A 24,223-nucleotide genomic window follows, 5' to 3' on the forward strand; every position below is an offset into this window, starting at 1 on the left:
CATCTAAAATGCAAACAATTTTTTACATTTTTTTTTCTTTTCCCATCGGAAATGCCTATGCTGCAGGAGACACATTAGAGAATTAATGAATTAACACCATTAACAGTACTAACATAATTTTAACTTTTAATATTGTAATGTGTTCTCCAGTGCAAAATGAGGCAGGCTGAAACTCACACTAGACGGTGTGCAGATTTTTTTTTTCTCTCTCTATGCTTTGTCCACAGTATTTGCAGGATGCAAACTATGCGCCAGGAAATGAGTAGATACAGTTTCTAAACTGTATAAGCCAAGCCATTGTTGAAGAGAAGGAGGGTAGGACATGATAGAATTTTATTGGTTCAACTCGTTTTGTATGCTGTAACAGAGCTTTTCTGAAGAATCTCGGGGGGATAGAAGAGTAGAAGACATCTTGCACAGCTCTGAGAAAGACTTGGCTGGTGTGGCTGGGGAGTTTCCTGATTGAGAAGAAGGTCCCAGTGCACTGCTGCACAGGCTGGGAAATTCCAGTCAATAAGCCCTGGCTTGAGTGATGGCAGATGCACGTCCTCGCTGGGGTGCTTTAAGAGGGAGCACTGAGCCATTTCCAGAAGGCGACCAGCCTGAGGAATTCGCATGCAGAATAAGCTCGGTAATTATCTTGCAGAGTGCGGGGGCGGTGTGTGTGTGTGCGAAACCTATTCAGGCAGAGTAGAAGAGGAAATTCCTGGATTTAATCAACATGTCTAATGTTGCAAATTGAATATTCTCTTGCCGCATCTCTTCTCATTTTGTTACAGATAATGCTGTTGCTGTGCAATTTCCATTTATTTCTGTAAAAAGGGTAAAATGTGTTGAAATGCAATTGTTTATAATACACAAAAATATATGAAATCAGATGTGTAGTGTATTTTTGTTTTTCTCTTTTCTTAGTGCATCTACCATTATAGCACTGGTAATATGGGGAAGAATTTTAAGCAGTGTATAAGTGTGTGTGTGTGATTTCTGAATGGAACATAACAACATAGTGTGCTGGAGGTAAATGAGTCAGCAGAAAGAGAGACTTCTGGATATAGTTCACTAATGTAAATAAATTAGTGATATACCACATGTTTAACTCGCTGGTGTAGATAAATCAGTGAGAACAGCCCAAGGTGGCACTCCATATGAAAATGTGGTGTTTCTGAAATATAGGCCTGAGGTCTCTCTAGTGATCACGCGAACAATCTAAACAAAAATAAGGGGTTCTGGATATTGGGGCCACATATAAAACAAAGGAATTATGCTTACCAGAAATATCACCAACAACGCATACTACCAACAAAAGGTATACTAACTAAATATATCTGTGTACTGAAATAATGCATATCCACTATATTTCTATAATACCAAACACAATCTGAATGCAATGAGTGATTATTACTGAATTATTTTATTTTTGGCGGTAAGAAAATACCGCTAGGCCCCAAATCTACACAAAATACCCAACAGCCCCCATATGGCTCAATGGGAATGGGGAAGTAGCAAATAACGATACCGCTATTAGCGGTACTGTTATTTGCCCTGAAGTCCCTCAGCGGGTCCCTTCCTTAACGTGTGATCTGGCCACCCGTTAAGGATGGGACCCGCTGAGGGACCTCGTAGTATGGCGCTAAGGGATTACCGGCACCGGTGCCTTACCGGTGCCCGTAATCCCTTAGCGCCATCCGTGTAATGAGGCCCATAGTCTTTTATAGTATTAAAAAAAAGCATTTGTTTACTCCTTCCTGGGTGTCCAGTCCCTGACCATCCACCCCTTGCATAGCCATAATTGTTTGTCTGGGGGTCTCACTTTTGTATAACCAAGTTAGTAGTCTGCCTGGCTTGTCTCCTTCTGAATGTTGTCTCTCCACATATTTCCTATAGTTTAGGTTGCTTAAACACTCCCAGTGACCCCTGCATTCTTGCTGTAATTGGTATATGGTCTTGGCTTCCTCTGGGGATCTCGTGCCCTCCCGCATTTTTGTTTCTAACTCTTGCTCTGCATTTTGCAATTCCTGTATTATGCCGCCTTGCAACCATTTCGATTTTGATATTGCTGCTCCCCTCGCTACTACTTTAAATGCCTCCCACATTGTCCCAGCTGATTTTACACTACCTGTATTATTTTGAAAGTACTCTACTATCTCCTTTCTCAGGTCCTCTCTGAACGCTGTGTCTTTCAATGCTTCGGCTCTGAGTCTCCATGTCAGGATTCTAGCTCTAGGAGGTAGGATCTCCACGTTACCACCAGCAGGGCATGGTCCGATAGGACCATAGCTTTATATTCTGCTTGTGTCACTTTCTTTGTTAGCTCTGTTCTGATAAATATATAATCTAATCTAGTGTATAGGTTTTGTGGGGCAGAGTAATGTGAGTATTCTCTATCCTGTGGGTGGTGTAGTCTCCACACATCCACCAGCCGAAAATCATTTAGCAGGGTACCTAGGACCCTCACTGCTGGTGCTGGTTGTGCAACTTTTTCGTCTGACCTAACCAACCTTGGTTCCAGAGTACAGTTAAAGTCCTCCCCCATACTACTGCTCCATCCATATATGGGTTTATCTTAGTATATATGGTCCTAAAGTAGGTAGTGGTGTCTTGATTTGGGGCATAAACGTTGATGATGCTCATTTTTTTATTTTCCACCATCCCCCTTATTAGGACCATCCTACCATCTGTATCTATGGTAGACTGTAATAGCGTAAATGGGAAGTGTGGCGCTATCCATATTATAACTCCTCTGACATACGCCGAGGACGTTGCTCCTAGGGTTATCCCATTCCATTTCCTTGCTATCACATCCTGCTTTTCCTTAGTCAGAGGAGTTTCTTGTAGCAGTGCGATATCTATTTTCTGTATCGTCAAGTACATCATGACCTTGTTCCTTTAATGTAGTTATTGAGCCCCCTCACATTCTTCAGATCACCCATCTTATCCATTCCCTACTCCTCCCATCTCCGTCCCTACCCTCCTCTGCTTACTTCATGGCTTTTGTTTGTAGGCGCTGCCCCCTTTAACTCCCCCAACTCCCTCCCTCCCCTCCTCTAAACACCCCAACTTCTGCCCCTCGATCCTCCCCAACCATCCCCAACTGTTGTCCAGCTTCATCCCTGGATCTCAGGCTACCCCGCATCTAGTCCCTTTCTCGGATCTTGCCGATACTCAGAGCTCAGCAGGGGATACCGCACTACTAGTACCGTGACTAAACTAACTATTGGGGTGATAACGTGTTTCCTGGCGCTGCATACCTTGTGGTAGCGCCTGTGTCTCCCGCATTAGATCTACAGTTTACGGCACAGTTTTAATAGCCTTAAACTTTTATGTGCACGTTCCGCCCTAGTCCCCTCACATTTTGCATTATATTCCAGTCACAAAGTCAATGTCATTGCTGTAGTTAACACCCCTCCCCCATCTGCTCTATTCAAAGTACGTCCCATAGAAACCCAGGTTCACTTATCCCTTCTGCTCTCCGACTGGTCATCCGCTCCTGCCAGGCAGTTCCACGCGTCCAACCATGCCATCGCATCCTCTGGAGTTTCAAAGAAATGAGCCTTGTTGTTCTGCATCACTTTCAGTTTCGCTGGGTACAGCAACATATATTTATAGCCAGCCGCGAATAGCCTCCTTTTAACAGAGACATAGTTCAGTCGCTGTGTATTCGCCAAAAAAGTATAATCCGATGTGATGGTTGCGGATGCTCTACTTATGGTCCCCCCCTTGCGGAAGTGCTCCAGTATCTTATCTCTGTTTTTGTAGTTCAATATCCTGGCGATGAGCAGTCTGGGGGGTGCTCCCGGTGGTGGCCATCTGGCCCGGGCCCTATGCGCTCTCTCCACTGTGAATCCCTGAGTGAGTGATCCCCATCTATCTCTTGTAGCAGAATATTCTCAACATTTTTCAGGTCTGAGCCTTCTTCCCCCTCTGGGAACCCAAAAATCTGTATATTATTTCGGCCTCCTTCGCCCTGTTCTCCAGATTGCACACTCGTTGTTGTAGTATGGTAACCTCCTTGGCGTTCGCGGTGCTGGTACTTGTGTTAGCCTTCACATCTTTTTCTGGTACCCCTGTGCACTCCGCCAGTGCTCTAACATCTTGCCGCAGGAGGTTCACATCCACACTGACTGCATCAATCTTACTTTCCCATGATGTCTTCTTCAGCTCTGCTATGGCATCCAGGATCTGTTGATTGTTTCGTGTCCGGGTTACTTCTCCTTGTTTGTCTTGCTTCTTGGGTTTCACAACTTTCGTTGCTTGAGTCTCTTTGGCAGAATCATCCATTGTTGGCTGTTTCCCTTTGATTTTGCTCATCTTAGACGCCATGTCCAATTCCAGGGGGGGCACTTCTTTCCGGCTGTGGCACTGCAGCAGCCTGATCTACTGTGAGGTTCGCGATCTGTTCTGTTGAGGCTTCGTACGCGCCTCTCCCACTTGTTGCGGTCATCGCTGTTCTGCTGCCGTGCAATATCCTACTGTTTTTGCACGTCTACCTCTGTGTTGTGCCTTTTTGCCGTGGTTCCTGATGCCTGGGTCGCTTATCTCCGTACACTGCTTCCTTTTGGGTCTCCATTCTGTGGAGTCATCCCAACCATGTACATACAGATCATACCCGTTGGGGCACCCCAGCTCCTTCCGCCTGGCGGCTCTGCACTTGATGACATGCCAGAGCCTGTTGTATATGCTGCGGTGTCTGGTGCACTGCGCTGTCCCTTATTTCGTGAGCCAGCACAGTGGCATGTAACACCTTGCTTTGCACCTGCCCTATTCTGGGAATGCTCAGTTTTAAAGTCTCCCTTCACCACGGTCCTTCACAGGTCCATTTACTCGTGTTATGACTCGGTCCTGTGTTGTGCGTGCACTGGATACCCATGCACGGCAGTACTTCCCGATCCTTGACTTTGTCAATTTCTTCCTCGCCCAGGGCCTCAGCGGCGTCTCTTTGTTGAATGCAGTCACCTTCTATCGGCCACTGTGTATCTTCTACCACCAATACATTGTTCGGGACGCTTCTGCCTTCACTCTGCAGAGGTGCTGGATGCGCATGCCCTTCGAAACAATGTTACGATCTGGATAGCCATGTATGCCTTACAGGTGTCTAATCCGACTGTATCTCGGCTCTGCCTCCACTTGTGTGCTATATTCTGCAGGTTCCGTGTTATGCTGGGCCTTATCCCCATTCACTTTGTTCTGTGGTGTTCACTCTTGTTGCGTCGCTCTTCCGTCCAGCCCACACTGTCTTTTGTTTCCTGGGCCGGCCCCCCGGCGCCGTATGTTATCCCACTTGATGTGTGCTGTAGCCCTCCCGGTTCCGCAGAAGGGGCTTCCACGTCCCGCTGTTACGGACTGCTGGTATCTGCTACTCCTTCCTCGTGTCGGACTGCCATTTAAAGTCATATGCGCTCCACGATCATATTACTGGCATTCCCGCAGCTTGCATTTCTCAGCCGCTGTCAGCGAGGAGAGGTGCCCTGGAGCTTCCTCGCAAATACCTTGCAGCGCGTTCAGCTCACTACAGTATTTCTGGCGGTGCATCAGTTGTGGGCCCTGCAGACCTCATCAGCGTCTTGTCAGCACCATCCTTTGTTTAGGAGCGGCTGCCATTTTACTCTAGTCTCCTCCATCCCACGTAATGTTTCTTGACCATGTATCTTCAGTTCCACGCATCGGTTCGGCTCCTGGGTTAGCTCATCATGTCCTCCTCATATTCCTACAGCTGCAGGTTCAGTATTACGATCCAGGCACCCCTTCTGTCATGTGTACACCCTCGGATTGTGCAGGATCAGCAGGAGCCTGTAGGAAACACCTCTTATCTCATGGCTAGTTAGCCACGCCCCCCATTGCTCGCTATAACTAACACTCCACACCCTCACTCAGACCCCACCTCCCTGGTCACTCTCTGCAACACTACCATCTTAGCAACTATTGAGAAATTAGCCCCACTAAGTGGCCGGAAAGCTAAACCTATGGCACATGCCAACTCCTAGTTCACAGCAGACCTACAAACATTATGAGCTGCCAAAAGATCAGCTGAATGTAATTGGGGGGAAAACGCCATCACCGGAAAACAAGGCTCATTTCCTTGCCCTAACTAAGGAATATAAGGCAGCCACCATTAAGGCCAAAGGTGACTCTTATAATCTAAGAGTCCAGAATGCCCAATCTTGTTCCAGGGAACTCTTCTCCATACTTCACGAACTAGAACCGCCTGCTCTTACCCCTGACCACTGCATCAAGGACCAACATTGGTGCTCGAACATCCAAAAAGCACTGGCAGACAAGATCACCCTCCTACAAAACAAAATTGAAACCAAAAAAGCGATACTTAACCAGAATCTGACCCCTGAAGACACCCCAACTATAAGACAGCAAAATATACACAAATTCGCCTTCACTCCTCTGACTATTCCTGAAACTATCAAAATCATCAAAGGACTTAAACTGTCAAGATGCAAAGGGGACATCTACCCTCCCACATTCATCAAAGAATGTGCTAACAAATTGGCCCCCTTCATTTCCTCTCTCATCAACAGCTCCTTTGCCTCATGCAAAGTACCAGATGACCTAAAAGAGGCCTGGGTATTGCCACTGTTAAAAGAAATACACGCTGGATCCAAACATATCAAACAATTTCCGTCGCATCACCACAGTGCCGTTTCTACTAAAAATCGTAGATCGCATAGTTTATCTACAGATTCAAAAGTTTATTGAAACAATCTCTTAGGCTTCAGACAGTCTGGCTTCCGCCCAGGTCATGGAATGGAAACAGCATCCTGGATATAAAACACAAATGGATCAGATTAAGGACAGAGTGGACCTATTCAGCCTCCTCATACTTGACCTGTCCGCAGCATTCAATTTAGTCAACCACAAAATCCTTTGCCATCGTCTCGAGACTGCTGCCCATTTCTCCCGAGAAGCCAATAGTTGGATTGAATTGTTTCTCTCCAACCGGACCGTGAGGGTCTTCTCAGCCTCTGCAGCTGCTACCCCAGCCATAGTCTCCTGTGTCTCCTGTGGTGTACCTCAAGGCTCTTGTGTGTCACCCACACTATATAATGCCTTTACCAAACTACTCATCGACAAACTAGACACATTGGGTGTCACCTATACTTATTATGTGGATAACACCCAAATACTCCTCCCTCTCACAAGCGACTATGACACCGACTCAGACACCATCAACAAAATCTACCTCATCATTCAAGTCTGGATGGCACAGAATGAACTATGTCTGAATGATGAGAAGACAGAACTACTCCTCATAGAGAGCAAATCAAAACTAACCAACCGTTCACAACAATATAAATCCTTCAAAATTGATGGCAATATTATCAATGTTGCCAAAGAAATTAAGATGCTAGGTGTCTATATTGACTCAACCCTATCCCTGACAAGAAAGGTAAATGCCATTGTCTACTCATCGGCATATACCTCCAAACTTATTAGAGCTAGCCGAACCTTCCTTTCACCTGACAATTGCATTACCCTGGCCAGAGCTCTTATCCTCTCAAGAATCCACTATTGCAACTCACTCTTTACGGGATCTAGTACCAGAAACATCACCAAACTTCAATTTGTGCAAAATAATGCAATCAGAGCTGCACTAGACATACCCAGACACGAACAAATCTGCTCTACAAGAAGTAACATGCATTGGCTCTCAGTAAGAGACAGAATTAAATTCAAAGTCCTATCACTGACCCATACATGCCTCTTAAATAACACCCCTGCCTACCTTTGCAATCAAATTGCAAAAACCCAATCCAGCAGACCAACCCGCTCCAGCCTAATAGCCACGCTGAGATTCAGGAGAGAGAAAGCCGGAGGTTCTAGCTTCCCGGTGGTTGCCGCCCAACTGTGGAACACCCTGCCCCCATCACTTAGAATAGCCACATCCCTATGGTCCTTCCGTACAAAATGAAAAACTCTGATGTTCATTGCCTATGTAACATGTGTACAATGTTGGTAAATACTGAATAACCTTACCAATAATGTATACTGTATGTCAAACTCTGCTGTAACCTCTTCATTGTGACTAAGTTGAACCCATGCCTGTAACAAATCTCTTAAATTTTAAGCACCTAGATACCTCTGGGTTTTGCGTGCTCTATAAATGTTCAAATAAATAAATAAATATACAATTAATGATCATGATATCTCTATTTGGATATTGGGTTATACAACATTATACTATGTTACCCGGTATTCTTGTCTACCCCATGCCCTTCCCGGTTTGAGAGCATAGAGGATATTTGTATAATCAAACTGAGAGTTAGAGAGTTTCTAAAGCACAAGTGTTTTCTGAAGGCACGACAGGCAGTCTTTCTTTAGGTAGTTCCTTCTAGATGAAAACGAGCTTGCGCTCGGTATCTACTTGTGAGTTCAAATTGAGATCTGCTTACCAGGGAACTTCCAAGATAGATACTTTTTGACAAAAAAGGTGCAGGCTCAGCAGAGTCGGTCAACTTTCTTCAGGAAGTGTGGTTGGCGGAAAGGGCTGAAAATGGATTGGCATCTGTCTAAGGTGTAGTGGCACAAATGCGTTGTATGCTGATTCTTGGATATCAGAGACCTTTCAATGGTTCAATTGTTGTTTTCAATCCCTTGGTCAAAGTGGCCTTTTTGAGGAAGGAGTAATTTGCAGTGTTTTACAGCATTGTGGACATTTTCTATTTGAAGTAATCTATTCATAAATGTTACAACAGGTTTGGATATGATCTCTGAAGGAAAGTGTGAGGAAGGGAAGATGATATAGTGGGAGGGAGTCAGTGGCAGAAACTCCTGCCCACAACCGACAATGTCCAAAGTCCCCTACTAATGATGCTCTAGGTTTGAACGGGCACTTGAGTCATGCCCCCGACTGGCATGAGCCAATCAGATGAGCCATGAAGAGGTGATCAATTATTTGCTCTTGAAGGGCTCTTTTTTAGGTTTGCCTGGTTTTGAGCACTGTGAAGATGCACAGCCGTCTAGTCAGGCACAGCAATCCTAAAATCCCTGGAACTCCTGCAAGGCATAAATTAGTTTTCAAAAATTGATTAGCAAACTGACACAGTTGATTAGCAATTTTGTAATAATATTGTCAATGTCACAAGATGTTATTTGTACCCAAAACATTAAATTAGCAACAAAACAGCATTTATGGGTACCGCTGAAATAAGACATTAGTGAGAGGAGTCAGGCCTTGCCAATTCTTTACATTTCAGCTAGACCCGCAGGTCGGGAAACTTAGTTTAACTATTCAGCCTAAGAGAAATGCACTCAACCCATAAGAACGGAGGACAACAAATTTAAAATGTGATTTCTGTAAAATGGTGCATGTTATTACAAACCCACTTTATGTTTGGCACACTGCTGCCTGCCCCACCCCCAGAGGCCAGCCACGCAGAGTGAAACTTTAATTTGATATTTACTACAAAGTAAATGTTAAATAAAAGTTTCAAACTTCTCTTGTAAATGCTACTCGCCCTTCATAAAATCTGCTCGACCATGCGAGTGGGCGAAAAGACTTTGGGAGCCATAGATGAGAGTCTGTAAAATGTAAAAGGTTAGCTGCATGATGGACACAAATACATATGATAAAAAAGGCTCTGAAAACAGTTTAGCCAATTGTCTACCACAGGTGGTAATATATAATATAATCATAAGCGTAAATCAACGCAAGAGCTCTGGAGGCTAACTAGAGTGTTTGATATTGCAGTAGATCTGTAGATGTGCAGTCTGGATGGAAGTACTGATCACTACTTTGCACAAGCATCAATTCACTTTGTGTATTTGTTATGTAAGAGGCAAGAAAGAGACTAAGCATAGTGGATTGTGTAGCAGGCAGGGAACTGGGCAAACTAGATGGAATATTGTAGTTTGTTGTCATCTCACTTTCAGGGTACCTGGTATAAAGGAACCGGTTGATAATATAGAATGTCAAGGAGCATGGGTTCGATCATGGGATGAGCACCAGTAGCAAGATGTATGCAACCTGCAGGTTACAGAACACGGTTTGTCATCAAAAGCATTTGATCATGTACATTTTCAAGTGTTCACTCGTCTATATGATGCATCTTTCCCAACAAAATGAAATATAGTTGACACCATGAAATTTAGATACACTAACCTAAACATTACTGTAAAGCATGGAGATGATGCAGTGTTTACACTATCAATACTGTAATTATGCATTATGTAACAACTTACATTTTAGGAATGAAATTGCACAACTATGTAAAAAATATATAAAGTTGACACATACATCTTTTGGCCAGACAGGATATAGAAAGCTTAATAAAAGTATCATCCTAATTACTTCTGCATTGCAATTATTTGAAAAAGAAAAAGAAATTCCTGCCTAGCACTACCACACATGCCTTTGGCACTCAAGAGTGGAGGAGAGGATTACTGCTGCACTTTATCTCCAATAGCACTTGAAGTGAACAGAGAAAAGAGGGTGAAGAGAGCACCAAAGGTAAGAGGAACGCAGGGCGAGCTGTGCTTTCATTGAAGAGGGCAACTTAAATAGCTAACTTTGCTACGCAAGTGTCTATTTGATTAGCAAACCTACTGAAATTGCACAGCAAATTGTTATGCAACACCGCTTATTTTATGCATTGTCCTGCAGGACAATGTCTACTGTGCCATTGATGGGACCGGCATTGGCAGTGCCTTGCAAATTACAGATAGGTTCTTGTTTGTCATAGCATTAGTTTTGCATTTAGTCAGCTGTCCATCTGCCATGTGTTTGGCATCAAACGTCAGATCAATTCTGGGCCTCCTGGTGCAAATTAGACACCTGGAGCCAAGCCGTATATCAAACATCAACGCCCAGAGGAACATGCCCCTGGAAGCATGATTGTAGGTTCCATTGAACAAGTGAAGGTCATGCTGATTGGCATTTGAGGTATAGAGGCTGAATGGCAGGACAGTTGGAAGGTCTTTAATGGCTTACATTTTCTTGCAAAGCCGCAGATTTCCACTGGCCAGCAAGGCATTTGCGATTGCCTGCCTGAGAGGAAGACGGGAGTTGAAGTACACCTTCTTACTTATAGTGTCTAGGAATATATCTGCTCTTTGTAGTGTCGATTTTCCATCATTGTGGCAGATGGCTTGACAATGGCAGCTGTGACCACATAAATCAGAATGCCTCTGGGACATGATCAAGAGTTTTTTGTAGTTGCACCACTGTGCATTTTACCTCAACCCATCTTTTGGTAGAAATGACTGACTGCGGCTTCTCTGTAATTTTATTCCTATTCAGCTAGATTATGATGCCAGCGCAGTTGGAATTCCTGGAAGCGAGCACCGGATCAAATTCCAGTGCGAATGTTAGGTGTTGTCTGGCACAGGTAGACCCTTCCACAGGGAGATGTTTCCAACTAATGAACAGCCTTGGCAGAGGATTGTGCCTCGTTCTGGTCTTCCAGTAGGTCTTGGTCCCTATCATGGCCTGTCATCTTGGGGATGGATCCACCAGTTGTTGGGTTCAGAATTGTATGGGTGCCTAAGGAACCATAAGCAGAGGCAGTTCATCAGTAATAGGGGTCTCTGGGCCCCTAAAGCGGCAAGGGCAGTTGGGATGTGTAATGTCTGTGGTATGGTGTTGGATGGAAAGGAATAGGGAGTGGGCACGGGAAGAAGACAAGGAGGGTCAACTGAAATAGTGCCACACTAATCGCATTCTATTGAGAGGTTGTGAGACCATCTAATGAATGATGTGTGATAGGTGAGACATCATTGCTGTTGAGATGGCACAGTGAATAGTCACTAGAAGCTGCAACTCTGAGATCTAAGGCCTAGTCAATGGTGTGGGATGAATTAAGACACCAGCACAGGAAGTCGGTATATGTCTAACACTACTTGATGGTGTCTGCCAGGTCAATCACTATGACCGAGCTTCATAGGAGGTGGAGGAACTTGCCTACCTGTAGCCCAAGGGAGTTTCTGAAACCCCTCAGAATGGGTTTAAAATGGAAAGCAGTATCCTATCTAATGTGAAGGAAAAAGTAATCCCTTCCGGTGGCTAGGTAGCAATGCAGTGAAAAAAGGGGGGGGTGAACCACTTGTTTTAATATTGAATCTTTGTTACTCGTAACATTAGTGGGTATGATCTAGTTCGTGGCCCCATAGAATTCTGAGCAAAGTCCTGATGGAACTTCTACTGCTCACTATTGAAAAAGTGTTTTCTATTTAAGAATTACCATTTTTTGAAGATAAAAGGGACTGCAATGGGTGCGGCATTCGTGCCCAATTTTGCTAATCTCCATATGGCAACATTGGAGCATTTGTATATTTATTCATACACATTAAAATATACAAGTGTTATTTTGACGATTTGCTGATCATTTGGGATAGCAGAGAGGGAGCTGTTGCTGACTTTCTGATTTAGATCAATGGTCTGAATGAACATTTACATTTTACTCCTACATCCCGTCCCATTTCCTCCATCCTGTATGGGCGCCCCTTGCTAGGGACGGGAATGGAACCTTTTCCCCCAGAAAAACAACACTTTCCCTTTAAAGTTATACACATTTGGGGGCACGGCCTTGGGAGCATGCGCTCCATTAAACCCCCCCACCAGCGCCACACCTAAGTCCTCTTTTCCATGTCCATGGTAGAAGACCTCTTTCACCATCGCTCCTGGGGGTTGCCTCAAGCCTCGTAATTCCATGCGCTTTCCCTAATTTGTTTTCTTTTTTTCGACTATTCAGGTTCTGGGAACACTGTCCACCGGTGCCCTCGCTTGGCTTCAGCAGGTGCCTGTCGTGCAACGGTTCCTTTCCCATCTCGAATCGCACATGCTCTGCCTACGGTGCCTTGGAGAAGACCACGGATTGAAAGGCTGCTCAGCGTGCAACGCTCTCACGCCCTGGTCCCTCACAAACCAGCTTGTGCGGTGGAGTGAGTTATTCCCCAGGACTTCGCCAGAGAGCATTAAGGTATACGTATGCAGAAAGACCAAGAAGGTAGGTGTACTCTTCTCCAAAGCACCCCAGAGGGGTGATTCCTTTCCGGGGGAAGCCTGTTGATGGGAGGGGTCAGTCGGACAATCGCACCGGCAGGAAGGACACTTAAGCTGTGGTAGCTACTGGATTAACGGTCGAGGGGTCTAAGACCCTCCCGGTTCTGCCACCGAGGGGCCTGCTGGCTCTGGTACGAAACGCATCCAGAGTGGCTCAGCTCTGTAACCAGGAACATGCCTAAGGGGGTGCCTACACGCAGCACAGGTACAGGGACACATCCCGAGGGCCAACAGCCTACCAGACCCACACCTGAGGTGCAGGGCGGGGCAGAGCCAGTGCGTTCAGGCAAACAGGCCAAGTCCAGGCCCACATCAGCCATGGTCCCACGTGCGGAGGGCACGGACAAGATGGTAGTGCAGACAGACAAGATGGTGGCCAAGGCCAGAACTCCAAAGGCAGAAAACCTTCTGGTCCAGGCCAGAGGCCCGCCAACAGGGTGAACCGCAAAGGCACAAGCCTATGGCCAGGGAGGATTGGGTTCCTACAACTCCTTTCACTTGGAGCACTACGCACCTGACCTTCACGGGGCAAGCGTGGTACACTGAGGCTATGTACTCACATGGTGGGGCAGACAACAGGCATTTACACCACTGAAGCAGGCTCCTCTGTACGACCGCTCCCAGCCCACGTTCGAGCAGTGTTTCTTCGACGGGTTTTTGTCCCTTAGACGCCTCCATGGATGGGTAACATTCTTAAGGGCATAATTCAGGGCATGCTTCCACTCATACTGCCGCCTCAGCCAGTGCGTGCGCAGCCTTCACCTCCATCACTGCCTGAACCTCTGGTGGCTCCAGTCGCAACAGCCCCAACTCCAGCTCCAGCGCATGTACCATCTCCAGAGGCAGATGTGATGCCTATGGACCCAGTGGACCCTACTAACACAGGAGACCAGCAAGACAACGATGAAGAGGAACAGGACACACCGTCTTCGGCTAGGGTCTTTCACGAGAGAATCGCTGGTTTAGTAGAATATCTGGGCATCCCTCAGCCCCAGAATGAGTTGCTGGAGTAAGGGGTACTGGCGGAAGTACTCACCATCAAGGCGGAATCCGGCATCCCTTTGCAGAAGGGCGTGGAGGCTCTGGCTAAGAAGGGTTGGCTCAAGCCCCACTCCACACAGCTAATAGATAAAAGACTGAATGTGAAATTCTGGCAGGTAGAGGGCGATATGCTGCTCTTGTCAGTTCACCCGCAGCCACTATCGTCAGTCATTGTGGCAGCGTCCATGAACGCCAAACCCCAGACCTCTTGGGCAAGCACCTCAACTTCAGCGCTAGTGCGCAAGGAAGAAAAAATGCTTGAGGGCTCTGAGAGGAGGTGTACTCTAATGCAGGGCTTCACCTCAGACAGGCCAACGCTGATGCCATACTGGCGGTCGCTAATCAACGGTTGTGGAGGGAAATCTCTGACTTCCTTCCAGACATTCCAGCCCACAAGCAAGCCTCATTCAAGGCAGGGCTTGCTGAAGCAAAACTAGTGGCACAGGACATCATGGAGGCCACGTGGAGCACATAGATACCGCTAGCATAGCTATCTGCGTGGCGACAGACATGCGAATGAATGCATGGCTTAAGGCGACCAGGTTCATCCTGACATTCAGGACAGAATCCTGGACTTGCCTTTAGAGGGCGGTGACTTGTTCCACTCCAACACTGACGAGGAGTTAGATAAGAAGAAGAGCGGTTCGCAGACAGCCAAATCTCTGTCCATTCTCACCAAACCGGCCGCCAAAACCTTCGCACAGGGCCACTCTTGTTCTGACAGAGGGCAGATGTTTGGAGGATTCTGGGGTTTCCAGGACCGCCAAGCCAGGCAACCAGACAGGTTTCCCAGCTAACATAGGCAAAACACCAGAGGTCATCGCACAAAGGTTTCTTTCAGTCCCCTTCCCAGTCAACTGCCTCCGACCCAAAGAAGCAATGAAGGCTTGTTTCAGATCCACAGCACCCCAATCAGGGGCAGGTTGACCCTGCACAGTCAAGCTTTGCGTGCATGCTTTACGGACTCATGGGTGATTTTTGTAGTCTCCTCAGGCTTCCAGGTTCCCCTTCTGTCCCCTCCACTACCCTTCCCACAGATGGGGTCTCCTTCACTCTTAGCAGAGATACATTCTCCTGTGGAGAGTGAGGCGGTGGAGGAGGTTCCTCTCCCTCAGCAGGGGCAGGGCTTTTAATCCTGCATCTTTGCTATTCAAAAGAAGAACTAGGCGGGCCTGTGAGTGGTCCTACATATATCCTTCCTGAATTTGTACCTACCTCTACAAAAGTTCAAAATGGTGATGTCAGCTCTTTTAGCAGAGACGATGTAAGGGGGGGGGGACTGGATGTGCTCCCTGCATCTAAAAGACGCATATTTACACGTCCCTATAGAGCAGTCGCATCGATCCTTCCTCAGGTTCCGGGTCATGGGGTTGCACTTTCAATACAAGGTGCTGCCGTTCGGCCTGAATTCAGCGCCAAGGGTATTCAAAGGACTGATGAACGCGCTGACTGCTCTACTCAGGTTGGAGGGCCACCATGTATATCCTTACCTCGAGGACTGGGTAGTCCGTGGGGGGCCCTGGAGCAGGTCAGGTACTCAGCGGCCAGACTCATGAGTATACTCTATGAACTGGGGTTCTCAATCAACTTCCAGAAGTCGCAACTCTACCCTACACAAACACTAGTGTTTTTGGGGCTGCTGTCGGATACACAGAAGCAGAAAGTGTCTCCCACTGGGGAGAAGGTAGTGGCAATCAAAGCTTCTGTCGCTCACTTCCTCAGCAGATCAGTAACCACGGCCTGGTGGTACCAGCACCTGCTGTGAGTACTAGCGGCATGCCTCTTGGCTATCCCTTACACCAGGTTACGAATGAGGAAGCTGCAGCTGCCTTTCTCTGCATCCTGGGATCAGGAGTCTGGTCATCAAGGAGCCCCAGTCACTATAACCACTCACCTACAGCAAGACCTCACATGGTGGGGGCAGGATATGTATCTCATGTGAGCATGCAATTCAGACCGCCTCCAGCGGATCACACTATAACTATGGATTCCTCACTCCAGGGGCAGGAGACTGCCCTGGGGACACATTCAGTAAATGGTCTGTGGTCCAGGATCGACCAACAAAATCACATCAACTGGCTGGAAATGATGGCCATTTGGCTCGCACTCAAGGCATTCCACCCATTAATAAGGAGCAATGCAGTTTGCATTCGGACGGCCAACTATACCTGCATGTGCTACCTCAAAAAAATAGGGGGGCACCAGATCCCTGACCCTATGCAGGCTGGCCCTCAGCATCTGTGAGTGGGCGATTGTGCAGGACAACTGGATCTCAGCGGTGCACCTGCCGGGAGAGTCAAACCTGGAGGCGGAGACTCAGTTGGTTGGGCTCCGAAAACTATGAGTGGCAACTGAACAAGAGAGTTCTTCAGGGGATTTTCAGCAAGTGGGGTCACCCGGTCACAGACCATTTTGTGACGGAGAACAACCACACTTGTCAGCAGTTTGAATCCTGGGGGAGGAAGAGGGCACGGCTCCCCAAGGGACGCGCTTTATATTCCCAGCGACGGGATGTGGCTGTATGCATTTCCTCCTTGTCTCATTCTTACAGCACCTCAGTGGCCGGCCAGTCCCCGGTTCTCAGAACTTTGACAGCTGCCAGTCCAGCCAATCCAGCCAGAAGTACCTCGCATGTTGGGGAAGGGCCTGCTTCTGGTGCAGCAGGGGGAGTGGTACTCCAGCCCACCCCGGGGAGGCTAGCCCTAGCAGCCTGGTACCTGAGCAGGTAACTCTTCAATATCTCCAGCTGTCTTGAGACAACCTGGAAATGATCCAGGGAGCCAGGGGTCAGGCTACTCAAAAACAGTACAAAAGCAAATGGACCAGGTTCTGCTACTGGTCCAAGGAAAAAGGAGTGGATCCACTATCTTGCACGCTGGACCAGGTGTTGTCTTTTTCCGCATACCTAGCCAGATCAGGGGTCCAGGTCAACACCTGTCGGACACGCCTAGTGGCCTTTGGCGCATAGAGGAACTCGGACAAGTTTACTTTCTCATCTGCCAACCCAGTGGTGAAAAGACATCTGGTAGGGTTAACCATGCTGTACCCGCCTGTTAGATGCCCACACCCAGTTTGTGACCTTAACATTATACTTAGCACCCTCATGCACAAACCATTCCAGCCCATGGCCTCAATGGACATTAAATTGGTCACGCTCAAGACAGCGCTACTAGTGGGCCTCACTTCAGCTCACAGAGTTAGCGAGATTCAGGCCCTGGTGGCTTCTGAGCCCTACACTATGTTTCATCGGGACAAGGTCGTGCTATGCAGTCACCCCAGGTTCCTCCCAAAGGTTCTCTCCTCCTTCCACATTAACGAAAAAATTGTGTTCCCTGCTTTCTTTCCGAACCCCAAGGAAGACGCCAAGAAGGTTCTTCACTGTTTGCTTGTCAGAAGAGCACTGAAATTCTATCTTGTTAGAATCATGGGCTTTCGCTAGACGGACACCTTATTCATCACATTTGGTAGGTAAAGACCTGGACAGCAGGTGTCCAAAGCTCCAATACCTAGATGTATGATTGCAGCCATCCAAGAGGCATACAAGGCTCAGCACAAAGAATCACCAAGGGGCATGCATGCTCACGCAATCAGGGCCAAGGCAGCAGCTATTGCCTTCCAGCATCACGTACCGTGGCAGGTGATAAGCAGGGCGGCGACATGGGCCACCGCATTGGCCTTCTGCAAGCTGCGAGAAACCTGAAGGTGTCTCATCCGCAAGTCCCCAGGGATCTGTCATCCAGGTGGCCAGGACACAGTCATCGCTTTTGGATCCAGTTCCTGGGGATGGACCAGTGCGGGAGGATCACCTGGATAAGGGGTCTTTGGGGAGTGGAGGTGGGACACTAGAAGGTGAGACGCGGTATCCCCTTCCATGTAACACCCTTTCTCCATCCTACCAGGTAGGATACCTCAGAACTCAACCGCCCCCACCCAGTTTCCCAATACAGTGATCAGGCAATGTCAGGAAATTACGGATCATTACACACACCTGACTTCCGCCACACTTCCCCACACGGATAAAAGGCGGAGCACGAAAGCACACTCTGATTGAGGCAAAGCACACGAGGAAACAGCGGTTACAAGATGGCAGTTTAATACGAGGAGAAAGATGGCGAGACGAGAGAGGGGTGCAAGGAGGGAAGTGCCCCTGACCTTTTTCAGACCATTACTTTCACAAACCTTGGAAAGTAACAAACTTAAGGACAGGAACTAAAGCTGAACAAACCTGCATTGTGTGTCAGAGGTATCCGGGGCTTCCAAGCGTCGATAACCAAGGAGTGGAGGAGCGGCTGCCGCCATGGTACTGTCCTTGGCTCCTACAGCAAAGCAGCGCCAGTAAAGACAGTGCAGCTGGTAAGTCAGAGAGACTGATAACAAACCAGCCTATGTCAGAACCAAGGTTACAAACGGCAACATTGTATGAAGAAATCTAAAGAGAATAGAGTGTGAAACGTATGTGACAAACGAGGCAAATATAATTGAAACCATAGGAGTGATTGGGGGGAGGCCAAATAAGATACCATAGACAGAGTGGTCTAGCGCCAAGTGGGTGCTCACTCGAAGGTCACTCGAAGGATCTGTCAGATATCCAATTAATTGGCAACTATTGAAAGGGGACATTTAAGATTGATGTGGTCCTGCAACGGGTCAAGCTGTCATGGGAGGATCATGCACAGACAATGATTCTTCGGTTAATAGCAAAATGACACTAACCTGGATCGTATGTCAGCAAATGAGGAGTGGAAAATCCCCCCGGAGGCTCTATCCCAACCCATCCCTAAGACTAGGACTGGAGTGGTACCGTGTCCCCAGGGAAACCCTCAGTGGTAGAAGACCCTGATGACAGAAACCAGGATGGGTCCAGACATTGGTATTCTTCTACGCGTGGAGGATGTGGGCGGTGGTAAACCCAGAGACGTTGCTAACCGGAGGGTCTGATAAAAGAGAAAGGAGAGTCTAAGGAGCAAAAAGCCAATGGAAATGGTGTGTACCTTCCAAAAGAATGGGTGAAGAGACACACTGAAGAGATACTGGAATATGGCGTAGTATGAGCTGCAGGGGTAGAGACTGGTAAGGACCAAACTAGAAAAACTGAGAAAAGAAAGGTATGGACTAGCAACAGGTTGCCCACCTGCTTGAACAGCGTGGAATACGCTAACAGGAGGATTGAGCTCCATATGGAATTTAGGAGAGAAGACACAGGAACTGGCCTGAAGCAGGATTCCGTTCCATGAGAGAATCTTGCCGGGCTGTGAATAGAGAAAGGGTGAGTGCGAATGTCCGCGGGGGTCAAGCGCTAGAACTAAGGGCGAGAAACTTCCTACCGTGACACAGACAGGAATGAAGGTGGCGTAATGCCTCTGTGTGCCTGTAGTTGCTGTAAGTGAGCCGGGACGCGGGAGAGGTTGCTAACGCCGAATGGGAGGTCCTGCGTGGAATGTCTGTGGAAACAGCTGAGATCAGACAGGGAGAGGAGCATAGGGACAGTAGTAGGCAAATGAACTGGATGCAAACTTACAAAGCATCTTTAGCAAGAGTAGCAACGCAAAGATGCTTGAGTGCTTCCTGTTGATATGCAGCTCCTGGCGTCGACGGGGCGGAGTCCGGACGACGGCATGAACGTTGTGTAGATCTCTGGGAGAGTGACGATTTCTGGAAGCCATCTTGGTATAGACTAGGGAAATAGCATAGAGCAGTGTCCCACGGCACCACCAAGACCAACACTGGTAAGGAGACATGACAGTATGTCCCCTCCCCAGAGGCGCACAATGCCGATGGAACCGACGTACCAAATGAGGGGCGTGTACCCCGGATGCAGGCTCCCACGATCTGTCCGCAAGAGAATAACCCCTCCAGTCAACCAAATACTGGACGTGACCCCTGAAATAACGAGAGTTGCAGATGCTGGAGACTTCATATTTGCGACCCGAGGGGGTGGTCAAAGGAGGCAGGTGAGAAGCAGCTCCACAATGAAAATGATCGGGATGTCAAGCTTTATCTGGGAAACATGAAAGTCTGGGTGGTTCCAGGTCCACTATGAAGGGAGCTGTAGACGTACCGCTGCTCGCCACACTAGTTGTAAGATCATGAAGGGACCAAAATAATGAGGAGACAATTTGGAGGTTATAAGGTGGCTAGGCAAAAAGCAAGAAGCCAACCATATCGAATCCCCGACTGATAGAGTCGGTGCAAGTGCTCTTCTACGATCAACATAACGTTTAACATGGTCCTGAGCATCCTGCAGAGCCGTACGTGCAGATTGATGACCCTGTTATATGGCCGAAAGCAAGGCATCTACGTCCGGGATCCGGGAGGATGAGGCTACCATGGTAGGGAAGTAGGTGGGATGGAACCGATAAGAGCAGAAAAAGGGACTTGATTTCGATGGAGTGTGGGGCATTATTATAGGTGAATTCTGACAAGGGTCGGCAATCTACCCAGTTGTCTTGTGCAGCTGATATGAAGCATTGAAGGTATCCTTCAAGAGTTTGGTTCAGCTGCTCGGTCTGCCCATTCGTCTGGGGGTGGAATCCTGAACTCAATGTCACGATCCATGCCCCTGACCCCCTCAGGTATAACAGCCCCCTGGCAGCAGTGGGGCTAAAGCCCTTCACACTGGCCCCAAGGGCCTTAAAACTCCATCAGAAACATACATGGAGTCAGTCTTATTATCAGGAATAAAGCAATACCAGTTTTGGACCTTAATCCAACATGGAGGCCTATTACACAGCTCAGTTCTTTAGAACCAAGCCATGCGGTCTAGTGTTTTGGGTGTGGCTGGGCCTGGAACTACTTGGCCTGGAACTACTTTATCTGGGCTATTTAAACCACACCCAAACAGCAGAACACGCTTCGAGTTATTCTGCACTCCTGCAGCGTAACGCTCACCGTGTCCAGCTCCTGCTCATCTGCTTCTCAGGCGGCCCGATCTTGAAGCCCTAGATCCAGATTCCATTAATAACCTGGAAGAACAAGAACAGCATTAGCAAGCAAGAACACTTACCTATGAAGTAACCGCCCTTAAATCCTTCCTGCGCTTCGCTTACCTCGGCCATCTCTGGAGTTCGCCGCAACCTGCAGAGGTAAAGAAAAAAGGAAAGCATTAACAACAACTCTTACCTGGGCAAGCAGCGAGTCCTGGCAGCACCCTGCGCTTCTCTTACCTCGCCCATCTCCGGGTTTCACCGCAACCTGCAAGGAAGAAGGAACAAGGTCAGCATTAACATAGCACTTACCTTGGCAAGCAGCGCTTAGATCACCCCGGAACATCACCCCAACCTGCACAAGGAAGAGCAGAGAACACAGGTTAGCATTTAACACCAATAAACAGTGCAGGGCTCCGCGCATCAATAACTCACTGTGGTCTTCGCCATTGGCACGGCAAATACGAGATCGTAACCATCCCTGTGAAAACAAAAAGAGACATTGTTAGGGAACATCGTAGTGGAGCAAGACGCCGAGAATACAGAGAACACGGAGGGAAAGAAAGAGACAGAATAAAGACGGAAAAAGACACAACTCAACTGGAAGACAGCAAGCAGAGTCGGAGTAACAGCTGGTCTGGACCCGACATAAGGGCACACGGACCAGTGAAGCAACTAGATCCACGGAACGTCCGCACCAACCACACAGACACAGGACGGAGAGTTCAACGCACAAAAACCTAAGGCGCTATCGAACGTCTGGCACATAACCAAGAGGGAGGGGTCCGGGATAGCGGTTAGACCTCCATCGAGTATCGTGCGCCCCACCCCCGTGGATACCAGGTGAGCGTAACACTCAATGCACGTTGGATGCCAGGAAGTGAGCAGATCTTTTGTCAATATTGGGAGGTATATTGCGGTCCCCGGTCAGAAATGATGGTGTCTGACAACCCATGTCGAGCGAAGATTGTTCTGATGAATATCCGAGCCATCTGAGCCACTGTGGGAACCCCAGGCAATGGTACAAAGTGGGCCAGTTTAGTAAAATAGTCATAAGTGACCATAATGGTGGTGTGCTTCTCAGAAGAAGGGAGATCCACTATAAAATCTGTCGAGATAATCTGCCATGGCCTGTTAGGGATAGGCATCTTGGATAGGAGACCCAATGTAAAGGAACGTGGTGACTTTGACTGCAAGCAAATAGAATAGGCAGATACATAGTCATGGACATCTGTGGCCAGAGACATCCACCAAAAGTGTCTTTTTATCAGCTCTATCGTACTGGAAACTCCTCTTTGACTGGCGGCTTGAGTGTCGTGGCACATGCGCATTACCTCGAATTGAAGGGTAGCAGAGGGAATCAGAAACCAGTGCCCATAAAAATAATAGCCCCCCCTCTGTCTTCAGATTGTGAGGCATTCGGTTTCGTGTTCCTGGGATTCCTGTTTTGAACTTGTGGAGGAAGTTGGTGATCACATGGAGAAAGAGGGCCTTGGGGAAGATTTTTTCAGAATGAAACCTAGCTGCCGGAAGATCTTTCCTGGACAGGGCATCGGCTGGAAGATTCCATTTTCCAGGAAGAAACGTAAAAATTATGTTGTACTGAGAAAAGAAGTGGGCCCGCCGAGCTTGTCTGCTGTTCGTAGTTTGGGCATATTGGAGCACTTTTAAGTTCTGATGGTCAGTCCGTACTTTGATGGGGAACTGAGTTCCAAACAGTAGATGTCTCCACTCTGCAAATGCTTTCTTTATAGCCAGCAACTCCTTTTCTAGGACGGAGTAATTTAACTCTGACGTGGTTAATGTCTTGGACATATAGGCCACAGGGAATTCTCTCCCGGAATCGGTTTCTTGTGAAAGAATAACTCAGATGGTGTGACGGAAGGCATTAGTCTCTAGAATGAACTTCTTTCCTTGGTCCGGGGTGATCATGATTGGGGTCGAGGAGAACAGGCGTTTGAGGTGGTCGATCGAGGCCTACACTTTGGAGTTCCACTGGAATGGCGCCCCTTTTTTAAGAAGCCTTGTGAGGGAGAGAACCGGGGTATGAATTTCCTAGAGAAGTTTGCAAACCCTACAAAGCATTGGATCTCTTTGACAGATGAGGGAGTTGGCCAATCCAACACAGCGGTAACTTTTGCCGGGTCCATCGAAATACTTTTGGCGGATAACACATACCCCAAGTAGGAGACTTGCGGCTGGTGGAACTCGCATTTCTCTGCCTTACAATACAGATGGTTAGAACAAAGCCAATCCAAAACCAGACGTACATGGTGAATGCTTCATTTTTGTGGAAAATACCAGGATATCATCCAGGTATACTACCACAAAATGAAGTAGCACGTTGGCAAAAAGATGATCCATGAACCTTTGAAAGATCGTGGGGGCGTTGGACAGTCCAGAAGGTATCACATGGTATTCGAAGTGACCGAATGGAGGCTGTTTTCCATTCATCACAGGCTGCTATGCGAATCAAATGGTATGCACCTCTGTGATCCAACTTGGTGTAGATATTGGCTCCATTTACAGCTTCAAGTATATCAGGGATTAATGGCATTGGATACCTGTCGGGAACGGTAATCTTGTTTAGTCCTCAGTAATCGATGCACAGGTGTAATTCCTCTGTGTTCTTTTTCGGAATAAAAAACAAGGATGCACCAGCCGGTAAGGTGGACTCCAAAATTAGCCCATTTTGAAGGTTGGTCTGTAGATATTCTTTAAGGACGGCTTTCTCCTTCTGTGAGAGCATCTACATCCAACCGAATGGAATTGGTTGGTCTGGTAACAGTTTGATATGACAATCGTCTCTCCAATGTAGGGGAAGCGCTGAAAACCAAGATGTTGAGAAACCTTCAGCATAAGAGGAGTAGCATCCTGGGATACCACTCACGTGGCTCAGGATTGTGAAGGATGATACGAAAGGCTTCTGAGGAGCTGTGTGTAAACCGACTGAGCCATGGGACAGGCAGTGAGTTACACAGTATTCAGATCCTAGAAAGATGGTTCCAGTGGTCCAATTTATATATGGGCTGTGCTGACGGAGCAATGGCAACCCCAACATGATGGGGAAGTGCGCTGCCTTGATGATATCAAAGCTGATGTGCTCTTCATGGGATGCGATTCTGCATAGTAAAGGTAGGGTTTGTTCTCGGATGGGACTAGAAGTAAGGGAGCTACCATCAACCCCTTGGACAGGAATTGATATACTTTTGGGTGTGCGTCCCATGCCCTTGTCTAGTGGCCATTGACCATC

Source organism: Ambystoma mexicanum, chromosome 14 (genome assembly GCF_040938575.1).
Source record: "Ambystoma mexicanum isolate Mex_15411 chromosome 14, UKY_AmexF1_1, whole genome shotgun sequence".
Lineage (NCBI taxonomy): Eukaryota > Metazoa > Chordata > Amphibia > Caudata > Ambystomatidae > Ambystoma > Ambystoma mexicanum.